Source organism: Culex pipiens, chromosome 2 (assembly GCF_016801865.2).
Source record: "Culex pipiens pallens isolate TS chromosome 2, TS_CPP_V2, whole genome shotgun sequence".
In the NCBI taxonomy this organism is placed as follows: Eukaryota; Metazoa; Arthropoda; class Insecta; order Diptera; family Culicidae; genus Culex; species Culex pipiens.
This window is the reverse complement of record NC_068938.1, coordinates 93,575,971-93,597,419: the sequence shown is the minus strand read 5'-3', so window position 1 is coordinate 93,597,419 and position 21,449 is coordinate 93,575,971. Positions and strand designations below refer to the sequence as shown.

At 37.6% G+C, this 21,449-nt stretch overlaps 2 protein-coding genes across 3 annotated transcripts in view; both read right to left on the bottom strand.

Annotated features, from left to right (window-relative positions):
• The window catches only part of LOC120431017 (clavesin-2-like), a 292,456-nt gene that overhangs the window by 28,336 nt on the left and 242,671 nt on the right, over positions 1-21,449 (bottom strand). The gene's annotated exons all lie outside the window — the stretch shown is intronic.
• Positions 1-21,449, bottom strand: part of LOC120431313 (protein Star) — a 236,535-nt gene that overhangs the window by 69,214 nt on the left and 145,872 nt on the right. The gene's annotated exons all lie outside the window — the stretch shown is intronic.

Below are 21,449 nucleotides of genomic sequence, written 5' to 3'. Positions count from 1 at the left end.
ACTATTTGTGTTTTTGTTCACATTTGTGATATTTTCCAGAAAACGTCTTCCTTGTCTGTCGCGGGTGCCCGTGAACGGCCATGATCAACGACAACCAACTTTTTTAAAACTTTTTATTTTCGTAAAATCGCGATAACTCGTGATGGTTAAGCAATTCCCTTATGTTTATATATATATATATATTTTTTTTTAATTGTCTGCTCTACAGCCTTTTAGAACATTGTTACACTCTAAAAAACAACCCTGCAAAGGTAGAAAAAATACGAAATTTTAAAATAAAAAAATTTGTTCTAAATGAAAAAAATGACCCTAATATTCGAAAAGAACATTAAATTTCCCTTAAATGGCATATTCCAAAATTGTTTAGAGTTGAGTAACAGAAAATGGCAGAGTTTTCAAAACTTTTTCAGCGTTTTTTTCGATGAAAAATAGGATTTTTTTTCGGAATTCGCGTCCCATTTTACATAAAAGTCCCTTTGACACCAAATTTCTATCTTATCACCGTTTCAGGCTGCACATTATTGAAAAACGCCTCTTTTTCACTTGTTCAAAAATGAAAGGGGTCGTACCGCCCCTCCGTCACGAGATATCAAAAAACGGACCTCGTGATTAGGGACAAAAGTTACCCCTTAGGACAAAGTTTCACGCAAATCGAAGAGGGGTCGGGGCAACTTTTCCCGATTTCGTGTTAATTGGTAGAGAACCAGCCATGTCGTCGAATGCACTATCCGACCAATTGACTCATCAGCAAAAAAAAATCAAATTTTTCGCTCTATCGAGAAATTAAATGTGAGAGTGTGTGCAACATGGAGTTAAACTTTCTGTGAAGTTGCTGTGAAGATTACCATGGCACTTTGAAAAGTTTAACTTCATGTTGCACGCACACACTCTCACATTTAATTTCTCGATAGCATTGCCTTGGCGTTCTCGATTACGAGATTCCTACTCGAAACTAGGTGTCCGAAGGCTTGATTGTTGAGGCAATTGCAAACCTCTTTTTACACCTAAGCTTCCCATCCACTCCAGGATTCGAACTGACGACTTTTGGATTGTTAGTCCAACTGCCTACCAACATTTCCATCGAGACAGGACCCAGAGACGACTCCTACACCTGGACTGAGCTAACGACCTAACCTTTTTAGGTTTGTCCGGAGCCAACATTTACTTCTCGTCCGACGGAAGGCGTGGTCAGACAAATCTCGCCACCGGGACCTTCTGGGATCAAACCCAGGCCGACTGGGTGAGAGGCAACCACGCTTACCCCTACACCACGGTCCCGGCTCATCAGCATCGAATTCATAATTACGGTAATGGATCGTTTTTACGAATAAGTGATTTCACGAAATCAAACGTTTTACTATATTGATCATTTCGTCGAATTGGCCATTTCTTTGTTTTTCCCAGTTTATCAGGTTGGTCATTTTAAGACAAAATTCTTTTTTTTTACTAAATATGATTCGATAAAGCGATTTATTCGACGAAATGACCCACTCCCATACTACTTGGACCACTTTGGTCGCTGAGACTGGGACCAGAGAGTGCCCTGAATAACGCGTAAGGCTTCTCTCGGAAGGCGCGCGCGCACCGATTTCGCGTCTTCGTCTCACGACCACGACGACGAGGTGATCGCGTTTCGCGGTCGTGTGCTGAAAATTATGTGGCGACAGACCAAACCAGACCAGACGACACGGTGGCGGGAACATGGTGCTGCTGCCGGTTTTATGTTCGCGCCAAGCGTATTAGTGTCACATTAATTACGCGGCGTAACGAGTTACTTTGCGACGGACAGATTTGCGCGTTGACAGATTTTTGATTGGCTGTTTTAAATAAAAGTTTTTACTGGGTAAATTTGCACAAACTTTGAAATCTTAGATTTGTTTTGATTTTCAGTATAGCTTCAAAGGAGCAATATCCCGATCTACACAACCATTTCTCAAGTGTGTAGGCGCCAACCGGTCTCTGCATGTGGAAGTTCGCATTAAATTCACGGTACAACTCTTGCGAGGGGTGTTACCATCGCCGTTGGCTCTCATGTTAATAAATCCTTACGGAACCCTCCTAGAACCGGTCTCCTGCAGACTGACCGCAGCTGCGTTGGCGTCCTGGGTGTCGCGTGGGACTGACATATGGCGTTGTTTTTTTTTTAATATTTTGCCCGAGAAATAACAGGGTAAAGAACATGAAAAAAAGGAAATAAAAACGCAACGCACCGAACCTCACCCCTCAGGGGTCAATTAATAATTCACTGCCGACGAACGACGGCGCCTGGAGAGAAAAGGTTTAGTTGCAGGTGACACCACGTCGATAGAATGTCCGGCGGTGAAGGTTAGTATGGCCTATGAACCCTTATGAAACATGCAAACGATTGGTGGTTTTGATTTTGGAGGGGGGGATTAAAAGTTTCCCTTTTGAAAAAAACTAACCTAATCTACCTATGTGGTTGATGCCTTCCTCACTTTTTTCCAAAAATGGGTAATATGAGTGATTTGGACACACATTTCAGCTTTTTTTAGTTCCAGAAAAAACACAGTTATAACTTATGTGGTAATAACATGAGACAGGGTTGCCAGATCTTCAATGTATTGAACTCATTGGAAAGGCCTTTCAATTATCTAACCAACGATGGGTCGGATGATGGATCCGGACATAGTTTACATACATTTAAGAAAGATCCGACTTCAAAAAAGTACATAAATATCACTTAAGTGGTCATATCTCGAGACAGGGTAGCCAGATCTTCAATGTTTTGGACTCATTGGAAAGGCCTCTCAATTGCCTAACCAACGATGGGTCGGATGATGGATCCGGACAAAGTTTACATACATTTAGGTGAGATCCGGTTTCAAAAAAGTACATAAATATCACTAAAGTGGTCATAACTCGAGACAGGGTTGCCAGATCTTCAATGTTTTGGACTCATTGGAAAGGCCTTTCAGTTAACTAACCAACGATGGGTCGGATGATGGATCCGGACATAGTTTACATACATTTAGGTGAGATCCGGCTTCAAAAAAGTACATAAATATCACTTAAGTGGTCATAACTCGAGACAGGGTAGCCAGATCTTCAATGTTTTGGACTCATTGGAAAGGCCTCTCAATTGCCTAACCAACGATGGGTCGGATGATGGATCCGGACAAAGTTTACATAAATTTAGGTGAGATCCGGCTTCAAAAAAGTACATAAATATTACTTAATTGGTCATAACTCGAGACAGGGTTGCCAGATCTTCAATGTTTTGGACTCATTAGAAAGTACTTTTAATTACCTAACCAACGATGGGTCGGATGATGGATCCGGACATCGTTTACGTGCATATAATTGAGATCCGGATATTTGCGAAAACACGTTTTTATACATAACTTTTGAACTACTTATCGAAACATCAAACAATTCAATAGCGATGTATGAGACCTTAAACCAAGTCGAATGCAACTGGTTCGATCAAAATCGGTTCAGCCAGTGCTGAGAAAACTCAGTGAGGATTTTGGTCCATACATACATACACACACACATACACACACACAGACATTTGTTCAGTTTTCGATTCTGAGTCGATATGTACACATGAAGGTGGGTCTAGGAGCTTTTAATAAAAAGTTCATTTTCAGAGCAGGATTAAAGCCTTACCTCAGTGAGGAAGGCAAAAAAATAAATTTAATTTCCAAATTCGGTTGAAATAGGGTAGATGTACCTATTTTGGGCCTATCAAACCAAGTTGTCCAATCAAATAACCGAAAGCCGGCTGTTAAATTATCGCAAAAATCGGAGGGCCCATAATTTGTCCTATGTGAAGGTTTTAAAAGTTTTTGACATATTTTAAAACTGTTGACAACCACAGTAAAACCCAAATAGTTCGATAGTCGTTGTTGTTTTGCTTTTTTGATAAGATTGTCTACCAGTTGCCACTTCAGAGACACTTGCGTGTTTTTGAATTCATAAATTCATTTTTGTCCCCAACTTCGTCTCATGACCTCACTCCAAGTCCTGACGACTGACCACAACTGTGTCACCTAAAAAGGGAATCAAATTGGTCTCAATTTCCCCGGCTCCAATCGAACTTCTCCGGACTCTTTAAACCACATTCGAAGAAGTTTTGAGGTCAATCACGAACCGTCTATGTTTTCTAGACCTTTCCAGACTGGACGTGAAGATGCGCTTGTGTGGTTGGGGAGCGTCCAAAAAACACGCCACAAATGTGAAGGCACGAATCGGTACCGTAAACTGGGGTGACTTTGATAGCCCGGGGTGACTTTGATAGGTTTTTCGAATGCCCGTCAAATGAATATCTAAACATTTTTGAGAATTTTGAGTATGTAAGCATTAAGGGATAGCTTATTATCGAACATATATGCAAAAATGTGACTGTTACATTGGATGTATCAAAATTAGTGGCCAAATCAAATTTCTATCAATGTCACCCCGGGCTATCAAAGTCACCCCAGTTTACGGTACCTAATTTGCGTTGAATAAAGTTCGCTTGCGAGGGTGGACGACGCCAAAATTGAACTCAATTATATGATTGGGTTTAGCATTTGGAATTAGCAGCAATGGTTGGCCAGATTTGGTTCGGCAAAACCGGATGACATTGTCCCGTGGTGCGTCTTGCGGTGGATCCGGGCGATGAATCAGTGTTTTTTTGGTTTGGTTTAAACGATGTGACGTGAGCGGAATGGCCGAGGATCTTGCTTGAAGGTACAGCGAGTGGTTGAAGAAGAACTAGTTCATCTATTTTTGGTTTTAGACCTAGTAATTGAGTAGACCATTCAGAGCAAAGACGTTCTATTACATGTTTGAGAACCTTGATCCAAATAACACTTTGATGCAACATTAAGTTGAAACGATTCTTTCCAAAACTCCTGATACAGTTCAATTAAGAGACTAACCAAAAACTCAGTCCTTATATGAATTTATGAATAACTGAAGCATGTTCAGACTACTACAACTACCACAACTCCCATCGATAAAACAACTTTCCAATAAACCACAAAACCATTACCATATTTGCATGTCAGCAAAAAAGCTAATGGAATTCCATCTCTCAAACCCCCAAGGGCACATAAACATAAACATAACATAAAGAATGTGTCATCAAATTTCACAAAGCACATTTCAACGTTGTCAACCCAACTGTAATGGAAATCCAAAACCATTCCATGTGAGCATCACATATGTTTATCTAAGTCTATCCGTCCAACCGCGGGGTCCAAAGTGGGGACCGACTCAACCAGAACTACCCCTCACACACAGACACATCAGACAACATCGGATCGGCTTTCCCCTAGCAGAGCTTTTCATCGGCAGGAGAGGGTGAATCTGTGGCCTTGTTCCCGAGTTCTCACATTTCACCGCGCTTCCAAGGGGAGGAGGGACAATAAGTGGGAAAAATGTAAGCAAAAGAATAGAAGAGAAAAGCCGGACAAAATATTTGCATTCGCTGTTAGACGAGATTGTTTGAGCGCACAAAAACACACACAGAAACGAGAAAAGCTTTTTATAAAGCTTGAGCATGGTGAAAATTGTGAGGAATAGCAAAATTTCAGACTTGTTGTAAAACTTGGTCGTTAAATCAATTAATCAAACATTATTATGGTCAAATAAATTATCAAGATTTAAAATATGTAAGCAATTCTCTACGAAAACGGTATTTTTTCTTCAATTTTTTTTTTTAATCCGGCATTTTTGGTACCTTCGGTTTGCCCAAAAAAGCCATTTTTCATCATAAGTTTGTCCATATAATTTTCCATACAAATTTGGCAGCTGTCCATTAGGGTGGTTCACGGATGTATGAAAAAGACAAAAGTGTTCAGTTTCGTTTGCATCAATCGCCAGCTTCTGGGGTCATAGTTCTTTAAAAATTCCGGTTGATGCAAACGAAATTGAACACTTTTGTCTTTTTCATACATCCGTGACCCAGCCTACTGTCCATACACAAATGATGCATGAAAATTCAAAAACCTGTATCTTTTTAAGGAATTTTTTGATCGATTTGGTGTCTTCTTATGTTTTAGAGGACATCAAATGCCAACTTTTCAGAAATTCGCAGGTTGTGCAAAAAATCTTTGACCGAGTTATGAATTTTTGAATCAAAACTGATTTGCCAAAAAATCGAAATATTGGTCGCAAAAATTTGTCCCCTTCTATTTTTCGAGTTAAAATCAAATTTGCAATCAAAAAGTACTTCAGTGAAATTTTGATAAAGTGCACCGTTTTCAAGTTAAATACATTTTTAGGAGACTTTTTTGAAAATAGTCGCAGTTATTCATTTTTTTAAATTAGTGCACATTTGAAAAACTATTTTTTGCAATTCCGTCGTGAAACTACTTACTTTTCCTGTCATTCTAGAACGACGAAATAGCCTACTTTTCTGTACCAAAAATAACAGAATCGAATAGCAACACTTTTCAAAATAAATGCTGAAAAGTTCTACTTTTCAGCACTCAAATGTGTGCTGAAAAGTTGAACTTTTCAGCACTTGTTTTGAAAAGTAACACTTTTCAACATTTTTTTTATTTAAACGATTTATTGACAAAATACATAAAAATTTGACATAAAATTTCACTCAAATTGTGTTTTTTGGAATTGCAAAAAATTTTGTATGAAACTCGTTGCAAAACTTGATATTTTCAGCACTCTTCGTATTTATCCAACTCGATGAACCTCGTTGGATAAATGTACGACTCGTGCTCCTCTTTTTGCAACTTGTTGCATAAACTACTATTTGAAGGCTGAGAAAATTCTCTATACTTTGCTTTTTTGAACTTTGTTGATACGACCCTTAGTTGCTGAGATATTGCCATGCAAAGGTTAAAAAACATGAAAATTGATGTTTTCTGAGTCTCACCCAAACAACCCACCATTTTCTAATGTCAATATCTCAGCAACTAATGGTCCGATTTTAAATTTTAAAGTATGAAACATTCGTGGAATTTTCTGATCATTTCCAAAAAAAAAAATTCAAATTTTTCAAACCGAGACTAACATTTTAAAAGGGCGTACTATTGAATGTTTTTTTGAATTTCCATATATCATTTTTGTATGGATAGCTGCCACATTTGTATAGAAAATTATATGGACAACCTAATGATGCAAAATAGCTTCTTTGAGCATACCGAAGTCACCAAAAAAGTTACAGTCGGATTAAAAAACACAAAAAATGTAAATGTAAATCTTCCATTCATAAATAAGTAAATCACATTTTCTTAATGAAAATTCATAGCAATTTGCGAATTTGTGACAGAAGCATAACTATAACTGGAGATTTTTTCAAACAGTTCCAATAAACTAAATTTTTCTTTTGTTCATTTGTATTTCAAGCAACGCAGTTAGTTTTACTCAAAAAGGAAACATCATAAAATTTGGTTTATTAGATTTAAATAAAAAATCCACATATTAAAATGTTCATTCTTTATTTATGTATATATTTATTAAAATGATTATAGTTTTTTTGTGATACTTATCCTTTTTTGTGATAACGAGCAATTCCAGCTCAAATCAGGAATTTTTCTGATACTTTTGTACCCGACCCTCTCCGATTTCAATGAAACTTTGTAGACATGTTATCCTAGGCCTATATAAGCCATTTTTGTGCATATGGAGCAAAAAGTACTCGAGAATAACATTTGAGAAGGGCGTAAGGTATTTAAATATTTTTGTATTCTGTAATTTAAAAATTACTGTATCTCGAAGCCGCGTCGTATCAAAAAGTGGTCAAAGACAAACTTGTAGGAAATTGGACGGGCTTTCTGAAAAAAATACACTGAAACAAAAATACACGCCACATCTATGAGATTTTTTGATTTTTAATTCTAAAACTTAAATGTGAAGGTGATGTCAAGGTTTTTTTTCGTTCAAAATTTTTGAGAAAATAGCCTAAAATGTTACTAAAAGACTGACGAAAAATGCAGGATGGTATGTCTCTCCTAAAAAAATACAAAAATCATTTACTAAAACTGTTTTTTTGAAAAGTGGTCTAAACGTCAAAATTTTTAAAAACCGGTAGTGGGAATCGATTCTCCAGACAATTTTACATAAATGTCTCCGTATTGACCATTGTCCTATGTCCAATCCTTGGGAAGATACAGCGGTTTTAAAAATAAAAATGTTGAAAAAACGGGATTTTTGGTGGTTTTTGACAATTTCTATATGACAGACTTGGTTTTTCAGTCTCGTAAATATTTTTAACGGAAAGCTCGTCCAATTTACCATAAGTTTGCCTTTAACAGCATTTCAATTGGATGTAAGGGCTTACAGATATAAGCTTAATTACATTGCTTATAACTGAAAATAGAATATTTTTTTCAGTGTGGTAGAAACCAGGATAGTAAATTTGATTACGTAAATATAAAAACGATATAAATCAAAAAGCTGTCAAAGGCAAACTTATGGGAAATTGGACGAGCCTTCCGGTAAAAATATTTACGAGACTGAAAAAACAAGTCTGACATATAGAAAATGCCAAAAACCACCAAAAATCCCGTTTTTTCAACATTTTTATTTTAAAAACCGCTGTATCTCAAATGTTATTCTCGAGTACTATTGGCTCCATATACACAAAAATGACTTATATAGGCCTAGGATAACATGTCTACAAAGTTTCATTGAAATCGGAGAGGGTCGGGTACAAAAGTACCAGAAAAAATCCTGATTTTAGCTGGAATTGCTCTTACTTAAAAATATTGAAAATCAGGATTGAAGGTTGAAATTTTGCTACAAAACTTTAAACTAGCTTAATAACTGATTAAACATCAAAATGCCTTTGAAATCTTTGTTTTATAGCAAACAAGCCTTACCCGACAAACTTCGTTCTGCCTTATTTTTCGTTTGTTGACGTTTTTTGCTTTTTCAGCCTCCTGTAATCAAAATTTGGTTTTACGTAACTTTCTCCATACAATTTGCCGATGCTCCGGAATCGGTTCCAGAGTGGCCAAAGTGCCAATTAGGCAGGTATAAACCTTCCTTGGACTTATACAAACCCAACGCATCAAAGAGCACCTCGATCCGGCGCTCCGTATTGAACTGATTCGCGTTCGAACAAAACCGTCGAATTTTTTTATATATATAAGATAATACTTTTTTATCAATAAGCTTGATACTTTTGGGCAAAAAATAAATGTTTAAAAACAGATTGTTAAAATATCAAGAAAAAATTAAAATTCTTCAAAATAAATAAGAATAAATAGAAAATATAAAAATTACATAAGGCCGTTGCAAATACTCCCCCCCCCCCCCCCCCCCCGAAATTTTAAAATGAATTTTTTTGTTTTAAATGAAAAATAACGCTTCTGAGTCAATGAAGATTCGAAAAGTACATTGAATTTCCCTTTAAATGACATGTTCCAAAATGTTATACAGGCGAGTAACGGAAAATGGGAGAATTTTTAAAACTTTTTTAGTGTTTTTTCCGATGAAAAATACGTTTTTTTCGGAATTCTGAGTATGCAATCAAATCGGGCGTCTTATTTTACATAAAAGTCCGTTTGATACCAAATTTCTATATCATCTCTGTTTCAGGCTGCAAATTATTGAAAAACACATTTTTTTTCGCATGATAAAAAATGAAAGGGGCCGTACCTCCCCTCCGTCACGAGCTATCAAAAAACGGACCTTGGATTCGTGATCAGGGACAAAAGTTACCCCATAGAACAAAGTTTCACGCAAATCGAAGTGTGAGTTGGTAGAGAATTACCCGTAAAGAATTTTGTAATACTGTTTGTTTCAATCTTTAATTAATGAGTTTATCTAAAAGGAGCGGCCGTGGCTGACTGGTTACGGTGTTCGCTTTGTAAGCGAATGGTTCTGGGTTCGATTCCCATCTGCTCCCAACGAGAAAGTTAAGTACACAGAATTTGAAATGATGAATATGAACGAAAAATCAAAGTCGCTTGAGACGAGGTTCGATCCCCCGTCCATTGGGTTGGTAAACAAAAATGCTATCCACTAGGCCATGACGACTTGGTGAGCGTGGACTGGAATTAGGAATACTGTTACAGAGAGCGAGTTGTGGCGCTATAACCACGGCAAATAGAGTCCAGGGCATTCGTGGAAATACAATGTCCCATCCCAGAGGGTCCCGGAGTACCAAACCTTCTTAGCATGGTGCTCCCAACGAATACAACCAAAATCACGGAGCGTATGGTGGTGTGTCCCCACGCTTCTTCCTCCCCTGTCGATTCAGAATTGTGTTGTTGTTCGAACACTCCGTGCTCAAACTCAACCCAATTACGAATCATCTCTGCGATACGGCTTTACGCAGTAGGCCTGGCCGCTTTAACGCTTGTGATGTTTCAATGCATTCCGATGCAATGGCGCACTACAAGTGTTAATAAATGACAAGAAGAGTGCTAGGCGTCATCTAACCTAAGGCACTCTCCAGGATCCCTTCGAAAGATTGGCTGCGCTAGGGTCTGATTAGATTAGATTAGATTAGATTAGATTTAATTAATGAGTTTATCTAAATTTGGTTCAGATTTTAACAGAATCAGCAATTCCAAAAATGTAATATTTCGAGAGCACTACTTCAACAAAAGAAAATAGTTTAAACTTGGCAAGAATACCCGCTCGGCCGAGGGGTGGGTGTTGCACAGGGAGTTACTGTGAAGCCAACTGACGCTGATGTGTGGCGTATGTGGTCGATTCAGCCAACCATAACAACACAACAGAACACACCGGTAACGTCCCCCCCACCTCCCCCCCACCCCCCCTCGGGAGTCATTATACAGAGTTCAACGTTTGATCGCTATCGGCAACCAACCGTTTCCACGCGGGCTAGAATGTAACGTTCGAAGAAAGCAGAATAATTGTTGTTTTAATAATTCAAGCATGAAGAAAGAACGCGAAGTGCAGTTTTAATTAAAAAGTTTGCACTAGAATTTATGGAAACGAAAATGTTAAAGTTCAGTTTGAAAGCAGACATTTTTAATCAACTGACAGAAGGAAAAAAAATCTGAATAATAAAACCGGATAATCAAGTTGTGAATGAAATCAAAGCATCACCAACATGGCTCGGCCAAGCAAACAAAAGTTGTCGAACTATCAAAAGAGAGAATCTCCGCCACATGCAAATCAAGTACAGCTTCCTGAGAACTCGAGAAGTACTGGTGGAGTGGTGGTGGTGTGGGAACACATTGAGATGGTAATTTCCCACCCAGTTCACCAATACAAAAGTTACGAGAGCTTTTGATTCTATTTTTATCATTCATCTGATGGAGTGGCTGAACGGGTAGTTTGTGAATTTTTCGCACACAATATTTTTTCAGCTCTTCGAAAAAAAATACAATTTAATTGATTTAATTCATTTAATAATTCGAGATTTTTGAGTTGATGTTAGTAAATGCTTTAGTTTCATCAAGGTATGATAGATTTGGTCTCCCTGAACACGCTCCAATTGTCAAATTAAAATGTTAGTGAATTTTCTACCAATAATTAAAATTGTAAATTTCTGAAATAGTGATATGGAAACGTTTGCTAACATCAGTTTTTTTGACTCTTTTTCAAACATTAACTATTGACACACAGTTAGATCAGCATCATTTTTTTAGAAAATAATAATAGTATTTTTTTTAATTGAGACTGTTTTAAATTCCAAACCCTCATCGAATGTTTCGAATTATATTATTCCCAAATTATAACAGAAAAAAAGTAAGATGTAAAGGAAGAGTAACCCCTCTTCACTCAGCTATGCCGGCTGTGTATCGAACTGAATGGCCTGTCTGTGGGTAAGCTTTCCAACTAATACCTTTTGATAATCCAGCTGCGAGAAACAGCCTTCCCCTGTGCAACCCCTTTGGCCATTACGGAAAGCTCTATCAATCAACTCATTATTCTAATGTGCTGCTGAAAGTGTGTAATTCTGCACATACACATATGCTGTTGAGGCTTTTCTACAGAAGGGTAGGAGAACCTTTGTTCGAATTATTTTTAATTTAATTTTTTAAGCTTCAATTTATTTTGAAAAAACTTAGTGCTCGAATTAATTTTAAGATTTTTGTTTTCAAACTGCAAATAAATTAGTTTTACATGTAAAAAATAAGCCACCCTACCCTATTTTTATCATAAAACATCACCCAACATGGGATCGCGTCCGACTGGGAGCCGCCCCAAGGTCGATCACTTTTCGGCATTATGTTTTTCAGGCGCGCGGCCGCACCAAATTCCACCAACTGACAGATAGCAGCATTGAATGACAGCTGCTAGTCGGTCGGGCGCGTCGTTTTACTTGAATGATTTTGAACGGGTTTGAACGTTGTAATTGTATTAGAATTATTTAATTTTTTTAAGTTTAAAAGTTTTGATTTCAAAATTTCAAAAGGCATTATATGCATTTTGACACTTTCTGGAAAATTGCATATTCTGAAAGTACTCTTTAAGCTACCTTTCCATCAAAAAATGAGCAAAAGTTACTTCAGTAAAGTTTGTTTAGTAATGATTTTAAATAAAATGATATAAGCAAAATAGCTGGCAACAGCAGTACCTGTTTACGTAGTCCTGTCAACCTGTTAAATAAAAGGCTACATGAACCTGGTGACGAAAACAACATCATGAAATAGACGCCTTGTAGGGTAGAGTAGTCATCAATGAGACACGGGGAACAATGATAAAATGGCTCTCACAAGACGTAGTTTCAATCAATCAGGCTCATATTTGGGGGAAAGGTGTGTCTACTAGATACACGTCTGCTATAATTGTGGCTTTGGTTATGGATGCTCCCTTGTAAAGTTATTCATACATGTTTGATTCTGGGGTGTAATTGTTATTTATGACTAAAAAATACATTTTCGCTCATAGGCTGCCATTAACACAAAAACTAATATTTCTCCAAATTTCATTCGTCATTTTACAGGGCATAAGTTGGGCTACAATGTCCTTTTATTGGGTTTGACCAAAATTTAGAATATACCCAGAATCCAGGGCTGTCTCATTGTTCCCCACTCTTTTCTACCCATGGGTAACAATGAGGCACTTTGATTTTTCTTCATTAAACTTTTCAAAATCTGTGGAAATCTTTCAAAACATGAATTAGAAGTGATTTTTGGCATATTTATTGAGTTTGAACTTCATTTAACCAAAAATATAAAGTTATTTGATAAAATATATGGATTTTACAAAATTTAAATACTTTTTAGGATAACTTTTGTAAATTGAAGTTTCATGTTGACAAAATTGCTTGAATATATTCAAAGCAAGTCACCTGCAATGGAACAATATAAAAGCATGATGTTTTGCTAGAAAAATGTTGATTTTCGTAAAGTGTCTCATTGTTCCCCAGCTGTCTCATTGTTCCTGCCAAGTGCGTCTACAATGAGACAGTTGAATAACTCTGACTGTGGACGTCAGATCGATCTCATATTTTGGTCAATGTTAGAACAAACTAAAAGAAAGAAAATGCAACAAAAAGTTCTTTAAAATATGCTAAAGAAAAAAATACAAAAATCGTTGAAGTTTAAAAACCAAAAGTGTCTCATTGATGACTACCCTACCCTACATATTCTTTAAATATAATGACTTAAATAAAGTTTTATTGAATATGGATGATCAAATATCGATAAAACCGTTTGTTGACATTATACTATCTTTTTTGCTTTTATGTTGAATTGGGAATTGAAAAATGATGCTAAACTTTCGAATGCATTTTTCTCAAAACGCATGGTTTGCACATGATGCTATTTGAAATGTTAACGTCGAATTGGGTCCTAAAATGAAGCTTAGATTGCTGATATTATTGTTTACAGCAATAAAGCTTATTTTTCTGAGTACAATGACCCTTTGTACGACCACATAGAGTTTAAAATGGATTTTTAAATCAATTTTGAAAAATTATCCTCGCGGTCCTTCTTGACAGAAAAGCTCCTACTTGACAGCTCGTTCCAAGGGGACCATAGTTGATCAATCGGAAAAATGTTGTCTTGTCAATATTTTTTTTTTGCATTAAAATGAAAAAAAGTGATCAGAAATGGTTTTTAATCGTGTTTTTTACCGTTGTACATAAAAATTGTCAAAGGGCTTTAGTACCCAATTGTGCGTTTCAAAGGTTGGTGTTGTTGGGCAGACTCGTTTAAAACTCGCTGACAGTGTTGTTGCCATAGAACGTTGTCAAAACAAGCAGTAAACAAAATGATGGCCCAGGTAAGGTTAAGTATGTTTTGCTAAATTTATTTAAGTTAGGTTTTAAGTTCTTGCTTTCTTCACTTTCACTTTTTTTCAAGCTACGAACTCATATCTTGTTTAATTAAATCTGTTTCTGAAAAACGATTTTCGTAACTTGTGCGTCAATCTCGGGTTAGAGTTCTCGGGCATTTTTCGGAACCCTGAATTCCTGAATCCCAGGAAATTTCATATTTTGTTAATTTTTTTTTTCGAGTTGAAAAGAAACGCCAAATATTAGAATTATTTCCATTTCTGTTGTTAAAAAATGAAATAAATCTTATATTTTTACGGAGTGATGAAGTCATGAAAATTAAATTTTTGAAATAAAATATTTAAAAAAAATCTCAAAATCATGGTCAACAAAATAAAAAAAAAACTTTTCACAATTTTTAATAAATTTTGGAAGTTTTAAGTTTTATTCACAGTTAAGGATTTTATCTAAAAAAGCTCATGATTTTTTTTTTGTACATATCAGAAATTCAGAAAGAAAAGAAGTGTTTTCTGAAGGAGGTACTAGACTCTGAAAAACAAACTACCCAACTCGCACATTTTGACAGATTGGCAGTTTTCCTGCATACATTTGGCTTATTTAGCGAGTTTGGCAAACTGCCAAACACAAAAAAAAATGCGAACTTGTTGTTTAACTGTATGGCATAGTCTAATACCTCCTTGAGTGAACTCAAATAACCCCACATTTTCCAATGCCGGTGTCTCTGCCAGTAATGGATTAATTTCAAATCCGTGATAACTTTTCAATAGGGTGTAACCTAGCCAGATTTTGTCTAAGATTAGTCCTATTGATTTTTTTTATGAAAATTTGAAAAAAAATGAATTCTTGAGTTTTCAGATGGATTTTTAAGCTTACATTTTCAAAAGGTATTAAACAATTTAGTTAGGCGTCATCCATAAAGTATGTCACGCTCTAGGGGGGGAGGGGGGTCTGAGCAAGTGTGACATTGCATGTTATAAGTATAGGAAGAGCGTGACAATGGGGGGGAGGGGGGGGGGGTAAATTTTGGCAGATTTTAGCGTGACGTACTTTATGGATGAAGCCTTAAGACATTATTTGACTTTTAAATTTCATATATTTTTTGTGATTCTTCAAAATGGAAAAATAAATTTAATGTTTATTTAGTAATCAACACTTTTCTGTTAGTAAATTAATTCAATACGTTTATTTTACTAGATTAAATCGTGTTTGTTAAATAATCAAATAGGTTAAGAGTTTTCAAAATTCAAACAGACAAAAATAATGATTTGTAGAGTTTGTAGAAGTGGATTTAAATCTTATCAGAAATAACAAAATACCTGAATGAAAATAAAAATATTAAAAATGGTACAATCTAGAGGTGAGCAAAACCGTTTTTTTTAAGGAGCCGCTCATTTTCGTTCGCTCACTAAAAAGAACCGCTCTTTTGAACGGCTCTTTCGCTCTTTTTGAAAATTTTGATAAAATGGTTATTTTTAAGAATTGTGTGATTTTGCGAACTCTTTTCTGAATGCTGATTTAATCGATGAAGTCTATAAACACTGATGTTTAATCAGGCAAGAGAATTATTTTTTTCCATAATCTCTCAGCTATTTAGTAGATTTTTGGCAATATTTTACAAGCTATGCTATGCTTTGCATTCGGATAATACTTTAATGTACGATCAGTTATATATAAAGAAAAGCATTTTCATTTTAATTAGAAAATCATTTACTTTTGGAATTTCAAAGAAAAGTAGGAAAATATGTTTGAAAACATCAAAGTGGTGTTAGGCAGCAATGTTATTTTGGGATTAATTTTTACAAGCAATTATTTTTCAATTGATAATTGCATTTTCAATTCTAAAAACAAATTTTGTGATGCAATTTGTTCGAAATTCGATAAATTATATTTATAACAAGTTTGAAAATCATTCTATCTTGGAACGGTTATTCGAAAAGACCGGAGTTTAATAAAGAACCGCGGTTCTTTTTTTGTGAGCCATGGTTCGTTCGCTTTTTTAGTGAACCGGCTCTTTGAGCGGCTCGCTTTTTTTTTTTTGCCCACCTCTAGTACAATCCAGACTCGATTATCCGTATGACTTGGAAAATTTCACTTCGATTATTTGAATCTTTAATTTCAAGAGAAGGGAAGAGGAGGTGAAAAGTATCACAAAATGGTCATGAGTAACAAATAGGTTGACATCAAAAATTTCAAAAAATTAATAAAAAAAAAAGCTTTAAACATATTTGAATTAAATATACTTTATTGAATCTTTCTTATAATAATTACATTTGGTTTACATAATAAGTGGTCAGCTGTGGCTCTTCAGCTTTAGTTTGCTTTTCGTGATTTAAACACTGTTCATTTTTATAACTTTAAAAGTATATGATTTATCATTTTTGTAACACTAGGTACAAAGAGGAAAAAAAAACGTTAAGAAAACATAACCTAACCTAAAACTAACTTAAACTTACAATAAACTAAACCAATCCTTGAATCAAGGGGTATTCAGAAATTGCACATTTTTCCCTGAATTTCAAACATTTTTCTTGAATCTTCTGATCCAACATTTTAACTTCTGCTAATTCATGAACCTGACTTGATCTTGTCCAGCCAGGAACATTCAAAACCATTTTGAGTACCTTGTTTTGGACACGCTGGAGCTTCAATTTATGAGTTCTAGCGCAACACTCCCAAACAGGTACTGCATACTCAATAACTGGGTAAATTATTTGTTTGTAAACTGCTAACTTATTTTTCAAAGATAGCTTTGATTTTCTGTTAATTAAAGGATACAAACACCTGATGAGAATGCTGCACTTGTTCAATATTTTATCTACATGCTGCCGAAACAAAAGTTTCGAGTCAAGTATGAGACCTAAATAGACAACTTCCTTTGACCAGGGTATTGAAACATCATTCATTTTAATCAAAACATCATCCTTTGGGACAAATCTGGCCGATTTGGAAAGTGGAAAAATGATGGTTTGAGTTTTGGCTGCATTTATGCGAATTTTCCAGTCGCCAAAGTATTCGGAAAGAACGTCAAGACCCTTCTGAAGGCGGCCAACTAAATATCTGGTTATTTTACCCTTATAAATAACGGCAGTGTCATCAGCAAAAAGTGACAACACACCATTACCAGGAAGAGTAGGCAAATCAGATGTAAAAATATTGTACAGAAGTGGGCCAAGAATACTTCCTTGGGGAACCCCAGCATCAATGTTGAATAATCCAGAAGCAATCCCATTCAGAAAAACCTTGAACGATCTCTCCGAAAGATAGTGCTGGATAATTTTGATAAGATACATTGGAAAACCGTATAAATACAGTTTATGTATCAAACCATCATGCCAAACATTGTCAAAAGCCTTCTCAACATCCAACAAAGCCATAGCAGTTGATTTAGACTCAAGCTTGTTCTGCTTGATGATTTTGGTTACTCTCGTAAGCTGATGAGCAGTATTATGTCCCTTTCGGAAGCCAAACTGCTCGTTCAAAATTATATTATTATCGTTGGTAAAATCCAAAAGCCTTGAATAGATGACCTTCTCAAAGAGTTTGGACAGACTACTCAAAAGACTAATGGGGCGATAACTTGTTGGCGATGTTGGATCTTTTTGAGGCTTCAAAATTGGTATGACTTTGCCCAGCTTCCAATTGGTGGGGAAGTAACCAAGTTGCAAACATTTATTGAAAATATTGGCTAGATGTTGAAAGAACTGATCACTCTGTTTTTTCAACACCAGATTAAAAATGTTATCAAAGCCAGGAGCTTTCATATTTTTCATTTGTTTTACTGCAACTTTGACTTCCTCACCAGAAACATATGAATCTGCAGGAAATTCAAAGGTAGAGTCATTGACTGTTGAAATACTATTGGCAACTGATGTTTCTTTACGGCTGGTCATGGAAGCGCCAAGATTATGTGAACTAACAAAATGAAGCCCAAGTGCATTTGCCTTTTCCTCGGATGTAATCAAACGAGAATCCTCAACAATAAGAGGAGGAATAGGCTTTGGTTTGTTTTTAAGAACTTTTGAAAGTTTCCAAAATGGTTTTGAATAATTCCCAAGCTGGCTTACATGTTTTGAAAATTCTTGATTTCTGATATTGTCAAGTCGGTTTTGTATGATTTTGTTCAAATTGTTCACTGAAATCTTTTTGTCATAGTCCCCAGTCCGTTGATATTGTCTCCTATAAACATTCCTAAGTCTAATCAAGTGTTTAGTATCTACGTCAATATCAGTTACCTTAAAATTAACAGGAACCTCCCGAACGTTGGCAGCCTCTGCTTGGTTGATAGCCTGCTGGATCACCTCCAGCGAACGATCAATATCGGCAGAAGTTTCCGGGTGTTGATCATAGTCGATGTTGCTGTCGACCACTTGCTGAAACTGCTGCCAGTCAACGTTGTGGTAATCTTTCCGGGTTGGTTGCCGCTGCGGAGTAACGGAAGCTCCAACCTCCACAACCACCGGATAGTGATCAGAACTCAACTCTTCAAACACCTCAGGATGAGCCACGTTCTCAGCCATATTGGTAATGAAGAAGTCGATGATTGAGTGATTCCCAGACCGAGCCACCCTCGTTGGACGATCCGGACTCACAACGTTGTAGTATCCGTTTTGCAGATCGTTGTGCAGAATCACTCCGTTCCGATTCCTCCTGCTGTTGCCCCAAACTTCATGCTTCGCGTTGAGGTCACCAGCGATGATGTACTTTGCGCTCCGCCGTGTCAGCTTCTGGATATCGCTCTTCAGTTTTGCTGCTGAACCATCTCTGGAATTCACCTGACGTGGGCAGTATGCAGCAATGAAGAGTACTGGGCCAACCGAAGTGGGAATTTCCACCCCAACGGCCTCGATGATGTCCAGCTTGAAGTGTGGCAGCCGGCGTGGCTTGAGATCACGATGAACAGCGACAAGCACACCTCCTCCTCCAGAGGCGGTCCTGTCGAGCTGCGTCGCGATCTTGTAGTTTTGCAGATAAACTTTTTCACCGGGCTTCAGATGAGTTTCCGTGATGGCAGCTACGTCGATCTCCTTCTCGCGAAGAAAATCCACCAGCTCTAAGTTCTTCCTCCTAATGGAGCAAGCGTTCCAATTCAGCAGCTTGAGGGACCTACGATCCATACTGGATGACGAACGAAGTCAGCACTTCAATCTGCTGGGTCTTGGTTTTGCATCCACGCAGTGCAGCGGACATCTGTTTGAAAATATTGAGGAGTTCGGTTGAGGTGTAAAGATCATTACCATTTTCCTCAACTGCTGGTTCTTGGGTTGGTCTTGGCTCCTGGCTGAGGCCCGGTGGTGGCGGTCTCGGCTCCTGGCTGGAACCCGGCCGTGGATGATTCACCTCAGCTCTCTTCCTGGGATCCAACGGCAACGGTGCCAAGTTCGGGACCTGGCGTCGCGGTTGAAGAGGTGGAAAATTTTGCTCCACCAGGGCTGGAGGAGTTCTACGACGCTGAGGCTGATTCTTCGTCGATGCTTGCTGCCGAATTTTCACGAACTCAGCTCTCTTGGGGCACTTTCGGTCGGTTGACGAGTGCTCACCGTTGCAGTTGAGGCACTTCACCAGCGAATCTTGGATGCACTGGGATGTGATGTGCGCATCGGTACCACATTTGGCGCAACGACGCTTCAGGTGGCAGTTCTTACCTCCGTGCCCGAAGCCCAGACAGTTGAAGCATTGTGTGACGTCACGATGCACTGGTCGGTATCGCTCCCACGACACGATAATGTTGAAAACCGCTCGAATTGCCTTCAGCTCAGGAAGCGTCGTCGATCCCTTAGCCAAATGCAGTAGGTAGAGCTGGTCACGGTACTTGATGTCTTTGTTGCGTCGGCTCATTTTGTGCACAGCCAACACATCCAGTTTCAAAACTTTTAGCTCGGCAGCTAATTCCTCCACTGGCATGTCGTACAGACCTCTGACGACGATTTTGTACGGCTTATCCATGACGACATCATGGGTAAAGTACTCCGCCTCGTTTTCGGTCAAGTAATCCTTGACCAGTTGATAGTGCTGCCTGGATTGCACCAGCACCTTAAATCCGTCCTGACACAGACGAATGTTGCCTAGGACTTTCCCAGACTTGATGAGTTCAACCAGCCCTGCTCGAAAGTCGATCGTTGCTGCTGATTGCCGCACATAAAAAGGAGGCAGTTTCTCCTTTCGCTGTTTCACTTCATTCTCCTTTGCTTCCGCTACCTGGTCCTCGTCAGGCAGTCCAGCGAACTTGTTGTTCTTCAATAGCTGCTCCTCGTGGGATGAAGAGTTCTCCTCCTCCTCATCCATCGGTACAGTACCGTCGCTCTTTTTCGTCTTTTTGCTGTTCGATGTCACTTCCAAAAGCACCTTCCTTTTGGAAATCCCCGGTTTTTGGCCATCAGTTGAGGCCTCAACCTTCCTTTTGGAAATTCCCACTTTTTTGCCTGCTTGAGCCGCAGGTAGGGCAATATTGCCGGCGTTTTGCGCCGGGACGCGACGAGTCATGTTGATTCAGACAACCTTCACCAACGAATGCTCGGATAACAATGATTTAAACATATTATTTTTCAATTCTCTACCAACTTGAAAGAAATCGGGAAAAGTTGCCCCAACCACTCTTCGATTTGCATGAAACTTGGTCCTTATCACAAATCCGAGGGCCATCAACCAGTCCCCCTATTTGGGGTCCCTAGTTGTGCGAACAGGGAGAGTAAACTACTCTAAAGTGATGGCGTAATTAAATAGCCAATCAACCAGTCAAATGTCACTAAAATGGAATCGAGTTTGATGTTAATAGCAAGAAAATAGAAAAAAATCAGCATCAAACAAATTGTGCATAAATCGGTTATCCGCAGTTTTATACAAACCTTCAAATTATCCGTTTTTTCGTCGGATTATCCGAAGTTCCATACAAACCTACAGATAATCGAACTTCGGATAATCGAGTCTGGACTGTAGAAGAAAAGCATAAATCAAGAGAAGTCAAGTTTTTCATATAGAAAAAGTCGATCCAAATCAGCTCCTACAAATGGGAATAAAGATTGGTTCAGTTGAAATCAAGGAAATTTTAAAACGAAATGCGAAAAAAATAGTTTAAATGTAAATTGTAAATAAAATGTGCTCATAACGAAAATTTCAAGATATAAAACAATTTTGCAAGAGCCCTTCTCAAACAATTACTTTACTGGCACATTTCTGCCCCTATTCGCGCCATATGTTCCGTTGTTTGAATTAAGCAAGCAAGAAAAAAAGCAGCGAGAAAAAAATCGCCACTTTACAGCGAATTACAACATCACTTGTGTAATTGTTCTCGCGAAAGCAGCCACTGCACTGCTGA